Source organism: Canis lupus, chromosome 26 (genome assembly GCF_048164855.1).
Source record: "Canis lupus baileyi chromosome 26, mCanLup2.hap1, whole genome shotgun sequence".
NCBI classification, from domain to species: Eukaryota; Metazoa; Chordata; class Mammalia; order Carnivora; family Canidae; genus Canis; species Canis lupus.
In genome coordinates, this window is record NC_132863.1 from 4522665 (window position 1) to 4543470 (window position 20806).

Here is a 20806-nt window from a genome sequence, read left to right on the forward strand (position 1 = left end):
GAGCTGTAATCATTCCCAGTTTTACACAAAGAAAAAAAAATGTGTCTTAAAAAGGTTAAGGGATAGGGGAGCCTGGGTGGTGCCATCAGTTAAGCACCCAACTCTTGATTTCACCTCAGGTCATGATCTCAGGGTTCTGATTGAGCCCCGAGTCAGGTTCTGTGATCAATAGGGAGTCTGCTTGAGGATTCTCTCCCTCTGCCCCTCCCCCTGCTCACACTGTTCTCATTCTCTCTCTCTAAAATAAATAAATAAATCTTTTTTTTTAAATAAATAAATCTTAAAAAAAAAGGTTAAGTGATGTTTTGCATAAGGTCATATGACATACAAGTGGTGGAGACAACAGTCAGCCTAGACACTCCTCTGTTTAAGCATCTCATTTGTTTTATGGCCAATTAAATTAGATTAGATTAGAAAGCTTCCCTTCATCTCCTACTGATTCTCTCTTATTGGCCTGCACCCAGTCAGGGGTCAGGTTGCTATAGCAGACAATGTCACATCTGCCCAGGCATTCTCATGCACACTAGCTCCCCAGAGTCACTGCCTGTGTCTCTTTGTCCACAGGCTGCCCTTAGGACTCTTCTACCCTGATGATTAGTGTAGGTGCTAGCGTTTGTCTCCTTGGGGGCAGCCTGTAGAAATGTCAGAGAGGAGCAGTGTGCTTGCCCTGGTCAGCACATGATCATAGGGGCCTGTACTGTCTTCAGAGTTCTCCTGTTAGACTGAGTCAAAGTCATCTAGGCAGGTGATTTGCTTGATGCTGCACTTGGTGAAGCTCCCTCCCTTCTTCATTTTCCACTCTCCCACTTTTTCCAGGGCTGAGCTCCTAGTAAACCATGTTCACAGAAATACTCATCTCAGGGACTGCTTCTGGAGATCCCAATTCAAGACAGAATCTATGGAGGAGTCTATCAGTTCTTTTTCTTTTTAAAATGTTTTTATTTAAATTTTAGTTAGTTAACATAAATTCTTGGAGCCAAAGATACCGAAAAAAGGTAAATCCGCAAGACAAACTTGAATTGGGAAGTATGAAGAGGGTTTTTCATTATTTGAAATAGGATATGATTGTAATATAGTTGAAAACATCCTGAATGTCTATCAACAGTGGATGAATTAGGTAAATCACAGCACATTCATTCAAGGGAATAATATATATCTATAAAAAAGAATGAAGAGGCTTCCTTTTAAACTACCAGAAGTAAATTTCATCTGTTGGATAAGAATGATAAAAGAGGAGAGAGAAACCCCTGCCACCACCAACATGGAGACCTTGTACCGCATCCCGTTCTTAGTGCTCGAATGCCCCAACCTGAATCTGAAGAAGCCGCCCTGGGTGCACATGCCGTTGGCCATGACGTGTATGCTCTGGTGGTGGTATCTTACTTCCTCATCACTGGAGGAATAATTTATGATGTTATTGTTGAACCTCCAAGTGTTGGTTCTATGACTGATGAACATGGACATCAGAGACCAGTAGCTTTCTTGGCCTACAGAGTAAATGTACAATATATTATGGAAGGACTTGCATCCAGCTTCCTGTTTACAATGGGAGGTTTAGGTTTCATAATCCTGGACTGATCGAATGCACCAAACATTCCAAAACTCAATAGATTTCTTCTTCTATTCATTGGATTCGTCTGTGTCCTATTGAGTTTTTTCATGGCTAGAGTATTCATCGAGAATGAAACTGCCGGGCTACCCGATGGGTTAAAAAATGCCTTTTGACAAGAAATCTGTGGATATTGGATTTGCTCCTGTTAATGAAGTTTTAAAGGCTGTACCAATCCTCTGATGTGAAATATGGAAAAAGAGTAAGCAGCAGAAAAGAAGCATCTAGTGAGAAATAGGAATCATATTAAAGCTTGAACTAGAATGTCCTCTTGGTATCAAAGAGACAAACTTCTCACAGTATTTCTCCTGCTGGCCTGTACTGACACACCAATGATGTTTAGTGGCATTTTCTTTTTAGTTTTTCATTTCTTAAAGAAAATATACTCCCATTTCCACAACTATAATTTTGAATAAAGTGATTATTTCTTACAGCCCCCTTAACATTTTGTGGAGATGACATTTCTGACTTTCAAAAATTAATGTAAAATCAGGAAGCGAGATCCCATAAGCTGAGAACTCTGGACAGGTGATCAGCTTTACCTATGGTGCTTTGCCTTTAAACAGTGTGACAGTACATTATTCAGATATGTGTGAGACTGTTTCCTGCACAATAAGATGTATGAGAGGAGCAGAAATAAATAGTTTTTCTAATTAAAAAAAAAAAAGAATGGTAAAAGAAAGAAAAGAAAATGCACTAAATAGAAAATATAAAATAAGGAAGTAGACTAACTCCTAATATATTAGTAATTATAATAAATGTATGTGGCTTAAAAACAGACTGTTAGGCTGGGTTTAAACATCTAATATACAGGGGTGATGCCTGGATGGAAAGGTGAAAAATACTTGAAATGGAAAGGTAAAAAATACTTGAAAAAATAGGATGAAAAGCTATACCAGGAAAATATGAATCAAAAGAAAGTTGGTAAAAATAAATAAATAAATTAATTAATTAATTAAAAAAAAAGAAAGTTGGTGTAGCAACTTTAATATTCAACAAAATAAAATTTAAGGCAAAATATAGCAACAAAACAAAATGTTATAATTGCAGAGGAATAATAAGACAAAAATATATATCCATCCTGACTATATATGGCCCTTATATATCAAGCAACAACTGTTAGAGCAGCACAGAGAATTAGATAAAGCGTGTTTTTGAGGTGTGATACAGCCCATTCAGAAACTATTAGACCAAATAGACTAAAAATAGGCAGAGATACAAAAATTAGAACAGTCTAGTATAGCTTGAATTAGTAGACATATATAGGTATATATTGAGAGGGAGAGAGAGATTGATTTTTATTGATCACCCCTGGAATATTTTTGAAAATAAGACATTTATGAGGCCATAAAGGAAACTAAATACATTCTAAATAACCAATATCTATATTTTCTTGATATGACTATTTTCTCTGCCATAATGGAATCAGTTATAAATGAATACCAATCATAGCTAAAAATTGGATATATTTATAAATTAAAAATATAATACTATTAATCCCTGAGTTAAAAAAGAAATAAAAAAAAGTAGAGGAATATTTAGAACTGAATGATAATTAAACCCTACTTTTCAAAATTTGTGGTTCATAGCTAAACATAGCACTTACAAGGAATTTTTTAAGCTTTTTTTTTTTTCAATTTTATTTAATTATAAAAAACACAGAGAGGTAGAGACATAGGCAGAGGAAGAAGCAGGTTCCCTGCGGGGAGCCCCATATGTGACTCAGTCCCAGGACACTGGAATCATGACCTGAGTCGAAGGCAGATGCTCAACCACTGAGCCACCTAGACATCTCCTTTTTTTAAGCTTTTAAATATACTAATTAGAAAGCCAGAAAGTTAAGTAATAAATAATATTCAACTCAAAAATTTGGGGGGTGCCTGTGTGGCTCAGCTGGTTAAGTATCTGACTCTTGATCCCAGTTTAAGGTCTTGATTTCAGGGTTGTGAATTCAAGGCCCATGTTGTGTGTGGAGCCTACTTAAAATTCTTTTTTTCTTTTTTTTTGGAGAAAGTTCCAAAGAAGAAGGATATAGAGAACACATTCATGAAATAAAGAAAAAATAATAAGAGTTCTGAAACCAAAACTGAGTTCTTTGAAAAGATGGATAAGATAGGCTGACCTCTGACCTCTGCAAATAAAGAATAACAAAGGATACTGAAACTAATACAACACTATGTTAATCATACTGGGATTGAAACAAAAGAGTAGCAAAGGTAAGCAAACACAGACACACTAGAAATTTAAATAAAATACAGGAATATTATGTATGTATGTATATGAAATAAAAGTCCTACATGAAATGGTAAAATTCCTAGAAAAAAATAATATCCCAAAATTAGTATAAAAAGAAGTTGCTAACTTAAATAACTAATAAATATTAAATAAATTGAAATCATGGTCAAAGATTTTTTCCCCAAACCTCACACATCAAGTTAATATAAATTCTTTAGAAGAAATAACAAAGAGCAGCTAGTTCTTTCTTAAACAATATTAAAAAATATTAGAAAGAATATAAGAAAATATAGAAAGAAAATATTAGAAAGAATATAAATTGCCTGATCTCTTTTATGGCATCATTTTGATTTTTTTAAAAGATTTTATTCATTCATTCATGGGAGACACAGAGAGAGGCAGAGACACAGGCAGAGGAGCCCTATGTGGGACTCAATCCCGGATCTCCAGGATCAGGCCCTGGGCTGAAGGTGGCGCTAAACCGCTGAGCCACCCAGGCTGCCCATCATTTTGGTTCTATGACTTGATGAGAACAATAGGAAGAAGATCATGGGTCCACTTAATTGTGAATGTAAATGCAGAAATCCTAAGTAAAATATCAGTTTATTGCATCTAATAGTATATAATATTTCGATATCAAGTATGATTTACTACAGGGAAGTAAGGATGGCACTTCACCATAAAAATAAAATAAAAGAGAAAATTACCTGATTTTTCTTAATTAACACAGAAAGATAATTTGATAAAATTCAATATCTATTTATAATAAATTTAACAAATCAAGAACAGAAGTGAACTTCTTTTAATTGATAAAAGATTTATACCAAAATTCATGGCTTTTATTAGAAAGACGTTGTTTGAGAATCTAAAATGGAGTCACTGGGCTGGAAGATGCCAGGATGACAATTAATACAGTAATACCATAATAAAAACAGAGGGATTAATTGAACAAATGCCTAGATAAATGCTACATGCTAAGATGCTCACTCTTCTTTCAGAGTTTCCCAGAAAGCTGGAAGTCAAATGTTCTCCATACGAAAGGAAGACTGGAATACTTCACAACTGGAAATTTGAACAGCCCCAAAGGCAGAAATATCCAAAACTATGAATATTGAAGTTTTATCCACAAAGAGCCCACTCAGATTGCCCAGACATGAGGCTGAAAGTTGATGATCCCTTTATAAAAGCACCAAACATATATTGGACACAGTGAGAAGGTCTAAACATGAGAATTTGGTGTCCTAGGGGAGTGGGGTGGGGGGGAGGATGGGCAGAGGCAGTATTTGAAGAAATTGCAGCTGAGACTATTTCAAAGCTGATAAATGATATCAAGGCATCGAGTTAAGAAGCATTATGAACCTCATACAGGATGAATACAAAGAAACCATACCTACAGATACCAGGCTAAAACTGATGAAAACTAAAGACCAAGAGGAAATCGTAAAGGTAGCTGGGGAGTAGGTTAAAAGTTTAACAATAAGTTCAATGTTGCTAACTTATAATAGACCCTAATAAGTCAAGGTACTTGTTGAAATCTCTAGAGCAACCATTAGAAGAATAATAAAAGAATGCACAATTTACTTATGGAGGCCAAAAATGGAATAATAAAGACACTCGATTAATCCCCAATTGTGTACTCTCTCTCTAAAATAAGTAAATAAAGTCTTTACAAAAAAGAGAGAGCTGGTACAACTATGTTTATATCAGGCAAAATAGACTTTAAGAGTAAGGAATTAGGGGCAGCCCAGGTAGCTCAGTGGTTTAGAACCGCCTTCGGCCCAGGGCGTTATCCTGGAGACCTGGGATCAAGTTCCACATCGGGCTCCCTGCATGGAGCCTGCTTCTCCCTCTGCCTATGTCTCTGCGCCTCTCTCTCTCTCTCTCTGTCTCTCATAAATAAATAAAATCTTAAAAAAAAAGAATGAATTTCTATTAGAAATAGAGGAGAATATTTCATAATGATAAAATGTTCAACCCAACAGGGAGACATGACAATCTTAAATCTGTATGCAGGTAGTAACATAGCTTCAAAATGTATAAAGCAATAGAATGAAAAGAAGAAATAAGCACAATTATAATTATTATAGTTAGATATAAATTTTTAAATACTTTTTTCAACAACTAATGGAACAAACAGAAAAATCATAAAATTATAGATTTGGACAACATGAGTAACCAACTTGTCCTAAATAACATATATAGAATAATTCAAATAACAGCAGGAGATTGATTGGTTTTTCAGGTGTGTTCAAATAAAACATTCATCAAAAATAACCATATATTGGGTCATAAATCAAGTTTTACCTCAAAATACTAAAAACATAGGGAATATGTTCTCTGACTTCAGTGGAATTAAGCTAGAAATAAATAACAGAAGATCATTAGAAAAGTCTCTGTTTGAAATTAAGCCGTACTCTTTTAAGTAACATTTTTTTTTAACATTTTTTCTTAAAGAAGAAATCACAGTGGACAATGGAAGATATTACAAAGTAACAATGAAAATATGACATATAAAATTTATGAGAAGTAGCTAAAGCTGATCTTAGCTGATCTTCCCTTCTACCAAGGGAAATTGGTAGCTTTAAATGCATATATTATATAAGAAGATAATTTATGATCCAAAATCTCTCTCATGAAGTTAGGAAAAACATTAAATTAAGCCTAAAGAAAGTAAAAGAAAGGAAATAAAGATAACACCAGAAATTAATCAAATGGGAAATAGGAATATTATGGAGGTAATCAACATAGTAAAAATTTAGCTTTGTGAAAAAATTAATACAACTATTAAACCTTTATCAAGACTTACCAAAAGAGCCACAAATCACCATTTATCAACAATGAAAGAAAGGACATCATTATAGATCTTTTATATATTAGAAAGATCATAAAAGGATATATTGAACAACTCATGCTAATCTTTGAAATTTTGATGAATTGCGCATATTTCATAGAAAATATAACTTACCAAAATGGACACATGAAGAAATAAAAAATCTGAATAGTCCTCCTATTTCCTTAGAGAAGTTGAATTTGTAATTTAAAAACTTCCAATAAATAAAACCTCAAGAGAGATGGCTTTACTGTTGAAGTCTTCCAAACACTTAAGGATAATATACATTAAACTTACATATACTCTTTCAGAGAAGAGAGAAGGGAGAAACACTTCTCAATCTGTTTTATGAGGCCAGAATAACATTGTTACAAAAACCTCATAAGAATAGAATAAAAAGGAAAAATAACAGGACAATATCTCTCATGGATATTGATGAAAAATTCCAAATTATTAGCAAATCAAATTCAACAATATATTTCAAAAGGATAGTCATCACTAAATTGGGGTGATTCCAGGAAATCAAGCTTAGGTTAACATATGAAAATCATTTGACATCATTCCGCACAAGAGTACACACCAAGAAAATCAGAACAAAATCAAATAATATTACAATGAAAAAAGATAATGTAAAATTGAATTAAACTCCTAATTTAAAAACTCACAGCATACTTGGAATACAAGAGAACTTTCCTAATCTGATAATATGTGTCTCTGTAAAAGCCCTATAGAAAATATTACATTATTAAATCATTAACAATAATAATTACTGGGCAGCCCCAGTAGTTTAGCGGTTTAGTGCCACCTTCAGCCTGGGGCCAGATCCTGGAGACCAGGGATCCAGTCCTACGTTGGGCTCCCTGCATGGAGCCTGCTTCTCCCTCTCCTGTGTCTCTGCCTCTCTCCCTCCCTCTGTCTGTCTCATGAATAAATAAATAAAATCTTAAAAAATAATAATAATTACTGAACAGCTTTCCTCTGTGATTGGGAATGAAAGAAGGATGCCTGCTATCATCACATTTATTCATCATTATATGGTGTTTCTAGATAGCGCAAATTGGGAATAAAAAGAAAATTTATGAAAGTTGGAAAGGAAGAGAGGAAGAAAGAAAAGAAAAGGAAAAAATGAAACAGTATGTTTGATACATAGAAAAGTTAGGGGTGCCTGGGTGGTACAGTAGGTTGGATGTCAGACTGTTGGTTTTGGCTCAGGTCATGATCTCAGGGTCACAAGATCGAGCCTGCATGGCGCTTCATGATCAGTGCAGAGTCTTCTCAAGATTCTCTCTCCCTCTTCCTCTGCCTCCCTCCACCATGCACTCAGGTGTGTTCTCTCTCTCTCTCTCAAATAGACGAATGAATCTTTGGGGGGAAAAAAAGTTAAAGCAATCTATGGATGGATAATTAGGTAATCCTAAGTATTATACATGGGTTTAGCAAGGCTGCTGAATACCATTTTAATGAAAATATGCCAGAATCAGATTGTTTTCTATATTAGCAACGATTAGAACATGAAACTTTGAAAAAGTAAATATTTCCAATAGCATTAAAAAATGAAGTTTTTAGGAATAAATATTGATCTACCCAGAGGTCTACACAAAATTACTGAGAGATATTAATGGATTGGAAGACAATGCTATAAAAATGCTAGCTTTATCTGTAGATTTAATGCAATCCCCACAAAAATCAGATTTTTTGTGTGTGGTAGAAATTTATTAGTTGATTCTAAAATTCATATGGAAATGAAAAGGGCCAAGAATCGCCAAGGGAATCTTGGAGAAGAATAAAGTTGATGGATTTAATTAATTGTTTTATAATAAGACAGTATAGAACAGATACAAGATAGATAAATAGACCAATGGAATCAATAGTCCAGAAGCAGACTTACACATTTAATCTTGTGATCTTATTGCAAAAATACCACAATGGTGCAGTAGGGAAAGGATGGTCTTTCCAATAAAAAATTCTGGGTTAATTGACTACCCACAAGGGAAAACGGATCTTTGGCATTTCCTTATGTAATAGACAAAACCAATTCCAAGTGGAATGTACATTTATTTTTTTATTTTTAAAAAGATTTTATTTACTTATTCATGAGAGACAGGGAGAGAAGCAGAGACACAGGCAGAGGGAGAAGCAGGCTTCCTGCAGGGAGCCCAATGTGGGACTCTGGACTCAATCCTCAGACAGGGATCATGACCTGAGCCAAAGGCAGATGCTCAACCACTGAGCCACCCAGGTGTCCCTGTGATGTACATTTAAATATGAAAGATAGCATAGGCACATATCTTCATGACTCTGAAAAATAACATTTCTTAAATGGATTTATAATCACTAACCATAAAAGAATAAAAAATCAAGCCAGAAGTTACAAAAATATATTTGTAATATATATATCTGTATATCTACATCAGACCTTGAATATATATAATATTCCTAAAAACCAGTTAGAAAAAGATACCGCAATCTGAAAAATGGATAAAAGCCTTTTAAAGACATGAAAAACTGTTTATCAGGCAGCTAGGAAATACAAATTAAAACCTCAATTACTTACCACTATATACGTACCAGAATGCCTACAAGGCATTTAAAAAATTAAGAGACAATATAAAAGTTTGATGAGGATGTGGGGCAATTGAAATTGTCACATATTAATGATGGGAATATAAATTGGTACAGCCACTTTGAAAACCTGTGTCAATAACTACTATAGCAGAGCAACAATGTGCATGTAGAGTTATGTTCATTGTCAATGATAATGATTGTATATCCTCATTTCCAGTAGTCTTCTTTATAATTTCAATATTTTTTTTGGCTGAATTCTTGTCACACTAATTGAATCATAATTTTTATAATGAGGCCGATGGGGGATAATGGGAATGGAAGAGTCAACTCTGCCATTTTTTTTTAAATTCCTTTGTGTTTGTGGTATTAGGATTATCTTCAATCTGTGATTACTTGGCTAGAATATTTTAAAGCCATTTTCCCCAAATGGGAGAGTTAATTTGGTTAAAGCTAGATTTATATAACCTGTAAATTCATTTAGCAGAGTTCCAAAAGTGTCTTTTATTACAGTTGTTGGAAGGTCACCAAATGCCACTCTTTGCTCTTTGGAGCAGTGGCATTCCCATATTCCCCTGGGGCATTTCAGGTACCAATACTGCAAGACTGACACACAGACCCAGGAAGGGAACTAGTGTCAATTCATATAATATATTTCAATAAAGCCTAATCATGTTGACATTTTTATATAAAAATTTACAAATACAGTTCCTAATATTTTTGTTTTTCACCCAATGGATTGTCATGGATACCCCACTTTGGAGACCTTGGGTTAAGGTATGTGTCTATATATGTGTGTATATGTGTGTGTCTGTGTAGCAAGAAAAATGAGTTATTATTTAATAGATCATTTTCTACTAGCAAGCACTGTGCTATGTGAGTTACTTGCTAATATCAAAGCAGGTCACATCAATTGAGCATTTATCATGAGTGCCACCAGAGAAGGCCCTTTGTGCATATACCCTGAAGCAATCCTATGAATTTGGTATCATTACTTACCTGTTGTATAGGTGAGAGATGATGGATATTTCCTTGGTTCATCTGGAGGGTTGCTGTGGGGGAAGGCATGGCTTTCAGTACCTGGAAACACACAAACTTGCTCATTTCTCCTTCAGAATCCAGCCTCAGGGATCCCTAGGTGGCTCAGGGGTTTAGTGCCTGCCTTCTGGCCCAGGGCGTGACCCTGGAGTCCCAGGATCGAATCCCATGTCGGACTCCTTGCATGGAGCCTGCTTCTCCCTCTGCCTGTGTCTCTGCTTCTCTCCCTCTTTCTGTGTCTCTCATGAATAAATAAAAATCTTTAAAAAAAAAAAAGAATCCAGCCCCAACATCTATGCTTTTGCTTCTTCTGATATTAACTATTAAGGTTCTTTTGATCTTTAATATTTTTTTTAAATAACGGACATCCGTGCACTAATAAAATACCTCACTTTTTCCCTATGTGTAAGATGGTAAACACAAGGGGACAGGAATCCAGCAATCTTCAGCATTGATATATTATTAGTGTCCAGCAGAGTATCTGGGAGAGAAGTCATGTGTATCTTTGTTGAATGAATGGATGAATGAATGAATTGTAAATTTTACTTTGTGGAATGAACGAATTATAAGGACAGTAACATAAAAAAGACTGTCTAGAATATATGATAACTTTGGTCTTTTACTGTGTCTCTTTTATAAGCATCCTTAATACTTTTTCTCAGTGAAAAGAAATTATATGATCTTGAAAATGAAAACGTTCTTCTTTACATTTGACTAATTTTACTAATGTCTTGAGGAAGTCTTTCTTACTTTAATCAATTTCCAAATAGCTGATGACAACATTAGGCTTTGCATCCTAGATAAACTAAATCTGGGCTTTAGGATACGGTATTTTTATAGACATGTACCAACAGTCAGTTAACTATTGAGCGTCCTGAATATTTTTTAAGGGTATTCATTTGGGATTGTAAATGGCCTTTTGAGTGTGTTTCTGAGAGCATTTGCAAAAATATCCTCACCCTTTTCTAAACTGGGGCTCAGCTTATATTTTCTTCCTTCACCCTGAAACTCAAGTGTTACTAGCTGGTTCTTAGAGTGTGTCTTCCTGTCAGCCCGAGAGATTGATAATTTCAACAATGATGCCTGATTTTCTGCCAAACTGAGTTGGTTTACCTGATCGACACTTTTGAGAAGTTTTATGGATAGCAAAAGTGTTTAAAGGGTCCCTTTCAAGGTGACCTTGAGGATTACTTCGTGCATGTGGACTCCTTGTTTCCTCAGTTCTCTTTGTTTTCTGGAATGCTCCTGCATGGCTCCTGTGTGAAGCCACCCCACAGAATCACAGAGGGCTCCATTTTCATGACACCTTCTGCGGTAACACCTATTTATTTACAATTTAGATGGAACCCTGGGGAGATTTCCCCTCAGCTGGCTGAGATTTAGAAGCTAGATGACCTACAGCTGAATCTAAAACAGTGCCTAAGGTGATAACAAGCAGAAAAGATCTTTTTGAAGTAGCATCTCTGAGGATGGAGGAATGTCCACACAACACGGGAACAAACGTGTTAAAATCAGCCTGCCTGGATTAAGGGTCTCCAGTGAGCCCTGCCAGCTAGAATCTTTCCTTTGTCTCAGCATGCCCCCAGCTGGCAGATGGGGCTCACAATTTGCTTTCAACTATCTTGGCCTGGCCCTAGGATCTGATATTTATAAGGGAAAGCAGTGCATGAAGCTTGCCCCAGTCTGCACCACTCCGGTCGATAATCTTTGTGGGGAGATCTCTGGCTGTTGTAGCACAGGAGGATTAACCCTTCAGATAAAGTTCCTTCTCTGTTTGAGAACAAACAATTTATTCAAGAGGTTGCTCCTAGCTTCGGCCTTTTGTGTTTTTGCATCCACCTTTCCCTCTCTATCCATCCCTTCCTCAACGCTTGGAGTGATGGCGGAGGGACTGTAAACTCTAGTCAGAGTCCCACTCACTGGCTGCTCCGTTACCATCTGTGTTGTTTAGCCAGTGGGCCCACGATGAGCAGGAGAAAATCTCAGTTCTGGGTTTCTTGAGTGCAGCAAATGCTATTAGGCTTCTGCCTACCTCCCTAAGCCTACTTTGGAGGTGGCCTGCTGACAGCTCCCTCCCTCACTTCTCTGTGTGGATTGCACATCCCCTATACCCTCCTCAAAGCCCCCTGGCCCACCTTTTAACTCCATCCATGGCCACCAACCATGCAGGTATAACCCCAGCTCCCCTGCTTACTTTTGCCCCAGGGCTCTTCCACCACTGCAGGTGGAGTACTTATGCCCATTTGGGGCAGGTGTTCTCAGGAAGCAGAAAGGAGAGAATTCCCCCCAGGACAATCCCGAATCAACGGAGCCTGGATCCAGTGGATAAATCACTCCTCTCCTGTTCTGCAAATAGACAATTCTGAGGCTGACTACACAGCCCCCAAGAGGGTCCCAAATAGGACTGAGCCCACGGTGATTAGCTCGACAGTTGTCCCTGAGTTGGTTTTCCCTCCTTCCCTGTTTCATAGTTCTCCAGCTCTCTCTTTCTGTTTTTTTGTGATCACTTCCCCAAATAAACTGTCCACACACAAGCCCTTGTCTCAGGCTGATCTGGGGTAGGGGGTGGTGGAGGTTGGGCAGGGGAGCCACATACACTAAGATACTCTGTGTGTGTGAATGAATGAATGAATGTACAGTGTCCAATAAAGGCACATTCTAAAAATGATTCTATGACCTGAATTTGTCCTTTCCATGTCAGTAGATATAGATCTATAAAAAAAAATCTATATCCTGATTTCTATAATGGCGCAGTATTTTCCATTGTGTGTACCATGCTTTCCCTGGCTCATTAGATGTTTTCTAGGGTTTTGCTGTCTCACATAGGACTCCAGTCTGAAATGAAAATAAGCTGGATTGCTTCCAAAATATTATTTAGTAGGAACTAACCAGCCTTGAAAATCCCACTCTCTAATTGGTAGCTGGACATATCATTTCTATCTCACCAGTTAATGCTGCACAAAGCTATGATCCTTCCCTGGGGTCTACTCTCAATCTGATCCCATGGGGTGCCCTGGAGTGTGAACTGCATCATGGAGTTCATGTCTCTTTAGGCTCATATGAACCCTTATGAAACAGCCATTGGACACTGACTGCCCATGGGTGGGCTCATTATTCCATGGGTAAGTTGGTAGCTTCCCTTTTAGCAGTGGGCGATTCTCCAGGGAAGCAGGCAGGTGAAAAGTGTTAGCAGCCACAATTCCCAGCGGCTTTTTCAGATTATGCACAACACACAGGCGGATGGCACCTGGTCCCATAAAGGAGGCTTGGGCAGGGCGCAGCAGTGTTTATATAATGTATGCACTTACGCAGGTATAGAATATTATCTTACTGAGGTATATGCTCATGTATAGAATACTACTTTACTGAGAATTATGGTACAGTCTTTTTATGATCTAAACGGGTTATCAATTTTCAACCCACACCTTTGCTATATAATCAGTGAGGCTGCGATGCCCATTCCATTTCCAAATACGCTGATGAAGATGTATTAGAATAAATTTCAATCAAACAATAGCAAAATCAGTACTTACCATAAAATGCACCGTTGGCCTTACAGGAACTAACAGAATTTAATGAGCCACAGCTCCTCAAAACTTAGTAAAAATCAGTTCCCCAAGTCACCTGAGATCCCTGGGACTCTTACTTCACCAGCATGTGCAACTTGTCTCCTGTCTTAGCACGTGAGGCACTAAGCCGGCATCCGCTGCGGCCACCCCCACCTCCACCCACTCCAAGCCTGGGCAGGCGAAGCTTTCTCCTTGCTTCTTGCCCCTGGGCTCTGCTCACGGTCGTTCCCTAGAGGGCGCTCTGGTGCCCATCACTGAGGTTTCCCCAGCGGTCCTCCAAGAAGGCCCCAGGGTGTCGGTGACCAGGCCCTCCCGCTCTTCTGGAGAAGAGTGAAGGAAGCCTTGACTTTGCTTCCTCTGGGCGTTGCTGGGGTCATGCTGCTCAGCTCTGAGCAGCTGACCTCCCGTGCCTCAGTTTCCCTCACTCGCCACGCTTCAGAGCCCATCTGTAGCTTTGTACCTGAGCTAGAGGAGGGACTTGACATTCAGTCTGTCCTCAGTTCCGCTGAGAAGCAGCAGCTCCCCAGGGAAACAGCGGGACCCCGTCCTCCCTTCTGCCTCTGACATACTGTACAACGGGAGGAAGAGCAGTATGTACCTCACTGGGTTTTTAAAAGGCTTCTGATACAGACTGATATGTGGAAGGTGCCTGGAATAGTGCCTGGTTTATGGAGGGACTTAATAAATATTTGCTATTATTGGTCACCCAATTAGTGGTCACCCAACCACTAGGCTTTCCTGCCTTTCATCAAGCCTCATGGATCTTTTCCATTTGTCAAAATGGATCTTTTCCATTTGTCTGTCTCCATCGAATTAAGTGTTTGTCTTGACAAAAGCAGTCTTTGTGGGTGTTGGACTTAGTCTATCTTGGCGTCAATACAGCTAGGGCACAGAAGGCAGGTAGGATCCAGCTGAGTCTGATGCAAGCAATGTGGGTTTTATTATTTATTTATTTATTTATTTATTTATTTATTCATTCATTCATTCATTCATTCATCTATTTATTTTTAAGATTTATTTATTTATTCATGAGAAACACACACGCAGATTGAGAGAGAGAGGCAGAGACACAGGCAGAGGGAGAAGCAGGCTCCATGCAGGAAGCCTGATGTGGGACTCCATCCCAGGTCTCCAGGATCAGGCCCTGCGCTGAAGGTGGCGCTAAACCGCTGAGCCACCCGGGCTGCCCCAGTGTGGGTTTTAGAGCTACAGAGAAATCAGTTGCAGTTCTAACACTCATCTGGGCCTTAGTTTTCTCCTCTGTAAAATGGGAAAGCAATACCTCCATAATAGGGTCACTATAGGAGTTAAATGAGAGAGTAGAGCCTGATGGTTCTATGGTCAGACTGCCTGGCTGTATCCAGTTATACGATTGCCTTCTATCAGTTGTATAATTATGGACAAGTTATGTCACCTCTGTGCCTCGGTTTTTCCTGTCTCTAAACTGGGACAATAGTAATCTACTTTGTAGTACATTAAATGAGTTAACATCTGTGCGAAGCATTTATCTATGGTAAACACTTAATAAACATGAGGCTCTTTATAAATATGAAATGATTATATTACTATTAATGTCAGTATTTGTTAGCATACAGATGAAGATGATAATTATGTAGTGAGGACACATTTATATGAGTTTAATTTAGTATAATATAAAATACTAGTTGTTTTATATATTTGCTCTTGATTTGAAACAATGCAAGTTTCCATGAAATAAATATTAATCCAGAATTGTGTAATTTCAAAGCTGACAGGTGGAGGGGTGGATGGTACACTGGTTTTATGCTGTTGCCACATAGCTGGTAATAAGAAATATTCACCTCTTTCTTGGGATTAACGTTGAACAATGCAGTCTTTTCATTATGCAGTTTCTTCAGGAATAATATCCTTTGCATAAAGTGCCACTACCTTGCATATAAAAAGCCCTTGAAGGCTATGTGACATGGAAGAGGCGCTCTGTGAATGGCAATTACTCTCAAGGTGTAGTCTTCAGTTAGGTACTAAGCAAAAGCTTGTGTTCCCACAAGTCTGGTTGTGCCTGAGTCCTTTTCCACGTAAGTCCGCAACCCATAGGAACTCCCTGGGAACAGAAGGGCAGGCACCATCGTTATTGCAATCACTGCCCAGGGTGGAGTTCCCTTCTCTGCTGGCCTTTCACCTGCCCAAGTCACCGTACACCACTCTTGGGTCTTTGCCATGAAGAAGGGTCGCTCCTCTGGCCACATTTCAAGTGCTGTGACTTTGGGGTGTGCCTTTCTCTTGCATTTGTTGCATTGTTGAACAGAGTGCTGGGCACACAGGTAATTAGCAATACATTTTTTGACTCAAGTATTTTTCAAAATTTGGAGCAAGATGGGAGAAAGTCTGTCTTTGACAACATTCCCACTCAGGACACATTCATTTTTAATAAATTTGTGTGGATGTTCATGTGTACATCTTCTAGGTGCCTAATGAGAGGTGTGAATGAGGATGACTTCTGTCCCTTCCCAATCTAGTCTTAGGTAGGACACAGCCACAGGCTCCAGCTTCAGCAGCTCCCCAGATGCTTCATGTGATTGGAAGCAGCAGCAGAAGAGCTGGGGGTCTGGTCAGAGCTGACACCACACCGCCTTGCTGCCCTTCAGCCTGGTACCTCATTATCTTCATAGAGGTTCCCTCAAAGGCAGACACTGTGACAAGGGTTTGTGGACAGATGCTTGGGTGTGATGTCATGAAGCACCATCGGGCAGGGGAATTAGGCAGGTGGGGGAAGGCAGCGGGACTAGTGTTATAGAGTCTGCTATACTCTGAGGATGGAGTAGAGCATGCATTGGACTTTTCCCATCTGAGGGATGAAGGGTTGGGCTTTCATTTTCCATTAAGAGGTTCCCTGGAGGCACCAACTACCTAGTATTTCTGGTCTGCCGCTCTGTGGCCATGCAGGCTGCAGCCAGGAGAGTCCCCAAGCAGAGAGTGACAGTGGCTTTCAGGAAAAAAATAAAAGGCTGGTATGGGAACAATGAATGCTAACGGAATGTAGACATAGCACCCATAGCATCTGCTTTCATTATTAAGGAAAAGAGTGCATATACAGAAGTATTCTAACCATGCTCATGTCATTACAAGTATGCAGTGCTGTGGTTATGTATGGCTATACAATATCATGCCAAAATTTACTAACTTAATCTCCAACTCCCATTTTATTACTCCTGGTTTCTGTGGTCAAGAATTCAGGAAAGTTCACTAGACGTATTCTATATGTAGTTGCCATCATTTGGTGCCTGGAACTGACAGAGCAGATGGATTTCTAGGGAAAGTGGAGATGGCTCTGAATCTTTCTCCATGTGGTCTGTGAGCCTGGGCTTCCTCAAACTTCCTCACAGCCACTGGGTTCAGCAGCTGAAGTCTGCAAGAGAAGATGTTCTGGCGTCTAAGGCAGAAAGTGTATTCGTTTTTATGACCTTCCCCTAGAAGTCACGTCTGCTGGATTCTGTTGGGTCCAGCTCATTGTGAGCCAGCCCACATTCAAGGGAAGTGAATTAGATCCTCTTTCTTGACAGGGAGGAGACAAGGTTCTAGAAGAGAACAGGTCAGAGTGAAGTGATCCTTTGAAAAAATATAACTTGCCAACTTTCAGTACCTATGATGTAAAGAGTACCACAGAATAGCAAATGAGTATGGGTCAGCACAAATGCCTTAACTAATAAAATGTGCAGGAATGTCCAAATTTGGTAACTGTCTGAGGATGCCTACCCAGAGCCACTGGCCGAAGCTGTCAGTGGATCTGTTATAATTCTCAGCCAGCTGGAGTGTGCGTGTGTGTGTGTGTGCATGTATGTGCACATGTGCACACATGTCCATTCTTAGATGAGACAGTATAGGCTAATGATTATCAACAGCTACAGACATGAAGGGAATCAATGACACAATAAAAACTCTAATTGCTTGGCAACAGTGTTTAGGCTTCATTAGGTAGATTTGTAACGACTTCAAGAGAAATAACTCCTGTGTCATTAGATAACAAGGCAAGAAATAGGTTACTTCCTTTTTGAAAGGTATGAAAGCTTCCAATTGCTTGATATATTCGCTTAGTAGATTATTTTCTGTCATCTCAGTTAATTGAATTTTATCCCATGCTCTTAAAATGGTTTCCTTCAAAATAAGGTTACAACGTTTAGAAAAGTCATATTTGAAATCATAGACATTGAAGGCAGAAATTGGCCTTATCTGGACAAAGTGCTCCAGGAGGAAATAAAAAGCCCAAACCTTTAGAAGTTCACCTTATCCCCATATACTTGGGTGACTTGGCATTCAAATAATATTTTGTAGAAGACATCTTTGCAATACAGCACCCAATTTAGATTTTAAAATAAAACTAAAAATTATTTGTGGCTCCATCTATATTTTTTCTATGAGAAAGCCATCAAAGCTTTCATCGTCGAAAAGTTTTTATTTTAGTTAAAAAGGATAAATCAGAACTCAGGTTTAATTGCAATATAAACTTGGCCTATAATGTATTTGGTGGTATCATGCTTTCAATCCATGACATATTTCAAGTCTGCTCTCTCTCTCTCTCTCTCTCTTTTAAGATTTTATTTATTTATTCATGAGAGACAGAGAGAGAGAGAGAGAGAGAGAGAGAGAGGCAGAGACACAGGCAGAGGGAGAAGCAGGCTCCATGTAGGGAGCCCAATGTGGGACTTGATCCCGGGTCTCCAGGATCACGCCCTGGGCTGAAAGCAGGTGCTAAACCACTAAGCCACACAGGGATTCCCCAAGTCTGCTCTCTTGTTCTTTGTACACTCTCGAGTCTTTTCAGATTATGCACAACACACACACACACACACACACACACACCTTCACACCACATGGTCAGGTATAATATGGTACAAAAATTAAGCTCATTTTTTTTTAAACTTTTAAATGTTAAAAGGTGGGCCAAATCAATGTAGCAAAAATTCTTGCAATGTCTCTTATCTGATTTCCAAGGCTTAAATATCCTTGACCGTTTTTCCTCTTGTACTTAGGACTTTTAAATCCCATACACTCTCAGGCAAAAGGAATCTATGAGCATTTGATCATCTCTTTCCCTGCCTTGAGTATTTTTTGTTGGTTTTCCTCAAAGCCTTTTTGCCGCAGACCCTCAGAAATTTTGGACCACGGATAAGAGAAGGAGGCTGGAGCCAGCCTTGGGGAATTCTCCAGCACACTTTGACTCCTTGGTGTCAAATAATGTCTCATGTTTCTCTGATATCTTCTTTCTCTCATGGTGAGAACCTGAAAGAGTCTAAGAAAAGAATATTCTATCTTCAGTGGTCATAATTCCAAGCCCTTGGCCATAACACTTTTCTTAAAACGACACCTCTGTGAAGGAGAGTTGATTGTCAAATTTGAAGCCAAAGCACTGGTACAGTATATAGTATATACACCTTGTATACAGTATTTCGTGTTCCCAGTGGGACAACTCTGAGGCACATTTGACATCATCACCCAGATGTCTCCAGGGCATTGTGTCCCAGCTGCCCACGGTGGTAACCAGCTCCTAAGGGCACCTCAGATTGGCTTCCTTCCCTTTCCTGTCTCACTTCCCCATCCCTCCACCATTTTCCCCAGAATCACTTCCCAAATAATCTACTTGAACCTAAATTCTTATCTCAGGGTCTGTTTTGGGAGGACCTAGCCTAATTCTACCTGTGATGGCAGTGAAGTTTAATAATAGATACTGTCATTTGACAAAGATGAGGCCATTTCAGGTAGAACGGTTTAGGGTTGTCTATGCAGTCCCTGGTCCCTCCTTCCCCACCTTGCACTGGTCCTATTTGGTTCTCCTCATGCTAAGAGGCCCACTCTAAAGTTAGGCCAGGTGTAGTTATTTCCAGGCTCAGCCATCTGGAGCTGGGTAACCCTGGCCCAGTTACTTGTCCTCTCTAGCCAGGATCGGAGATCAAGAGAGTTCTTACATTTTGGGAGTTGCAGGAGATGAATGAATAAATATATGTTTGTAAAGAGTATAGTATATTGCCCAGCACACAGAAAATGCTTAATGGATGTTAGTCATCATCACTATTATTATTACTACTGTTATGGTCACTATTATGCCTAACTTCCTAGATTGCATTTCTGCAGATGATTTGGAAGTTTGGCATCTATTTCTTTGGCTCAGTCTTAAGATAGATATGCCACAAGGAACCCAAGTGGGCGATGAAATTTTGGTTCAGAATATCTCTGTGGAATAAAATATCTGAATTCTGGAGCCTGGCATTCATAGATTCTAAATCGTATAGAGTGACAAGTCCCTTAGTGTCCCTTAAATGGATAAAGTTTCATCTGATTTTCTCTCCTTAATTTCAACTTCCAGAATGTGTTTCTAATTGTGTTTACAATTTTGTGGAAGCATTATTTAGAAAGCATAGCCATTTAAAAAGTATTTTAACTTAAAAAAACGTTTAAACCGCAAATTTTCTCTTCCCTGTCTCCAAATTATGTTCTCATCTAATACTCATTCTCAAGGGCTAGTATAAGTGACAAGGGGCTGCCATCTTTGGGTGGAGGATTTATGATATTGATTTTGTTGTGGGCCAGGCAAGCAACTGTATAAAAAAGAAAAGCAGAATTATTTGGGGGAGACCCTCGTATCATTTCCTAACCTTACATTCCTAACCTCCTCCATCTTTCCATCTTTGTTCCTTAGAAACTTCTTTCTCAGCCCTCTCCTCCTTTCTTGCTCTACCAAATAGCGTGACCACCTCTCTGCCACCAAAGTTCTGGAAGAATCCATGGTTAAGTCCTTTATGCCTTAGTGCCGTTAAGTGGAATTAAGAGGTTTGGATGTTATTAGGATGGCATAGGGGCCAAGAGGGCACGTATTCCTGAGTCTGACCCTGCACTTGTTTTCCCTCAAGGATGCCATTAGAGATAGAGAGAGGGACAGCACTGAAGGAAAGTGAGTCCCTAACTGAGGTCAGTAATGGTTGGGCTACCAGT

General features: G+C 38.9%; 1 pseudogene; it reads left to right on the forward strand.

The window, feature by feature from the left end:
• Positions 1–1261: 1261 nt before the first annotated feature.
• Positions 1262–1663, forward strand: LOC140617828 (oligosaccharyltransferase complex subunit OSTC-like; annotated as a pseudogene).
• Positions 1664–20806: the final 19143 nt, after the last annotated feature.